The sequence below is a fragment of the Equus quagga genome, unplaced genomic scaffold (genome assembly GCF_021613505.1).
Source record: "Equus quagga isolate Etosha38 unplaced genomic scaffold, UCLA_HA_Equagga_1.0 HiC_scaffold_6602_RagTag, whole genome shotgun sequence".
NCBI lineage: Eukaryota > Metazoa > Chordata > Mammalia > Perissodactyla > Equidae > Equus > Equus quagga.
The window spans coordinates 984-3,129 of NW_025794334.1; the positions used below are offsets into that span (position 1 = coordinate 984).

The 2,146-nt window shown below is 56.0% G+C and overlaps 1 non-coding gene across 1 annotated transcript; it reads right to left on the reverse strand.

Moving 5' to 3' along the window:
• Positions 1 to 1,644: 1,644 nt before the first annotated feature.
• TRNAY-GUA (transfer RNA tyrosine (anticodon GUA)) lies at positions 1,645 to 1,734 on the reverse strand. The gene is given in 2 exon segments: positions 1,645 to 1,680; positions 1,698 to 1,734. It is a non-coding gene; the product is annotated as a tRNA-Tyr (tRNA).
• Positions 1,735 to 2,146: the final 412 nt, after the last annotated feature.

The following is a 2,146-nucleotide window of genomic DNA, read 5'->3' on the forward strand; positions in this document are numbered from 1 at the left end:
CCCAGAGGGCGGCAGATCTTTCCCTCTCGGCTCTACTTAGCAAGGCTGAGACCGGCTTTATCTTTTAAAAGCCTTTTCGAGCCCTAAGGAAAACAACAAAGAAATAGACCCATAAGATTTAAGTATCTCAAAGCAGAATTAGGTCTGAAAGCACAAGATTTTTACCCTTTCGTAGCAAACTCCCCCAAGCTGTGTTTCATTCTACCTGTTACCTTGGGAGAGTCGCACTCCTTTCCAAAAACAAAACGGGAGCAACAGACAGGTCTAATGAGCTTCCACTGTGTGCCATGAGCCTCCAACAGTGGAGTGAAGACAGAGGAGAACGAGGGGAGGAGTGAGAGAGTCTCGGCAGAGCTCGTAACTTTTCTGCTCCAAGAGCAAAGGTTCTCCGTGAGGAGATGATAGATAGATAGATAGATAATGATAGTACATGCATATCGTAAAAGTGTAAACTCAGACATTAGGGAAGGGTATACAATATACAGGAAAAGATATCTTCCTCTAATCTTTGTCTTTCAGATGCCAGTTTCATTTATAAAAGCAACAAGTATTCATTTGCATTGTATCCTAACACAGTCTATACATAATATCCAAGCCTGTAAACATATATAAGCTTATGGGTATGTAAAAAGGTTTGTGTGTGTTTGTGTGAATCACCTCCATTTTACCTCACATATAGTAGCATCCTATACACAGTGTTCTCCACCTTATTTTTTCATTACTAACAATATATTTTGACAAAGGATGTACCATACTGTGGGCCGCCCAGTGGCATAGTGGTTAAGTTCGCCCACTCTACTTCGGCAGCCAGGGGTTTGCAGGCCAGGATCCCAGTGCAGAACTACACACTGCTCATCAAGCCATGCTGTGGCAGCATCCCACGTCGAAAGTAGAGGAAGATTTGCACAGATGTTAGCTCAGGGAAAATCTTCCTCACGAAAGAAAGACAGAAGGGGGGGCATGGAGAGACTGAGAGAGCAAGAGAGCTAGAGAGACTGCGGGTGGGCTCGACAGAAGAGAGACGGTGAGAGCAGCATCCCAGGAGGAGGCGGAGCAGGAGACAGAGATGGAGAGGCCGAGTGTTCAAGAAGGACGCCCCAGGGCCGTGGGTGCCCAGCGCGACGGGGTGACAGCGTGCCTGCTGGTCGGCCTCCGGAGCTCGCCGTGGATGGCTCTCCAGGGCCCACCTGTGTGGCAGGCAGCTTGCTGTGCAGGTATACGGAGCAAAGCGGTGGGGTGGTGGCAGAGGCGGCGCTGGGAAGCGGGAGTGGGAGCAGAAGGGCTGGGTGAAGAAAAGGGGAAAGGGCGAGGCATTTGGTGGGGGCCGCCCCGAATGGCGGGAGCAGGTGGGACGGATTATGAGATAAAGGGCATGTGTGTGTGTGTGTGTGTGTGTGTAGTGCGGGCAGGAGGTGCACGTGTGCTCCCTGGTGACAGCAGGCCGGCCCGGCCCGTCCCGTCCCGTCCCGTCCCGTCCAGTCCCTGTGTCGGTGGAAGGGAGAGGCTTTCCTGGCTTTGGCCTGGGAGAGGGAGGCGGCTGCGATGCTGCAGGGGGGCCCAAGGGCAGGGGCAGCAGCGGTGGGGCTGGGCGCCGGGCGCTAGCGCCCCTCCTGATGCAGGATGGGGCAAAAGCTGTCAGGCACCTCCTTCGAGCCGGAATCGAACCAGCGACCTAAGGATGTCCACACGTGTCCAGGCTACAGTCCTCCGCTCTACCAGCTGAGCTATCGAAGGGTGCACGCCTCCAAAGGTGGAGCACTGCTTTTCCCGGAAATGACGGGGCCCAACACACGCGGGGTGATTGAAGCCCCTTTGGTGGCAAAAGAGCCGCGCACAAGCCTGGGCTTGCTAGCGGCCGGACATCCCCGGCTGGCGACTTGCAAAAGGCCAGGGCCATCCCCTTCCCGCCCCCCCCTCCGCCCTTGGGGCTCTCACCTGTTGCCCTATCGCCCCTCCCCGCAGCCCTGGCTCCAGGCGAGGAGCACAGCCACAGCCACGAGGGGCCAGAGAGCCGGCTACAGAGGGAGGGTAAAGGGGCGTTGGCGAAACGGATGCGCGTGTCCGCTGGAGGAGGGCTTGCTGAGGAAAGCCAAGGAGGAGAAGCCGCCCGAAAGGGCACGGCCTGGGCGTGCGGCTGCGAAGGGCA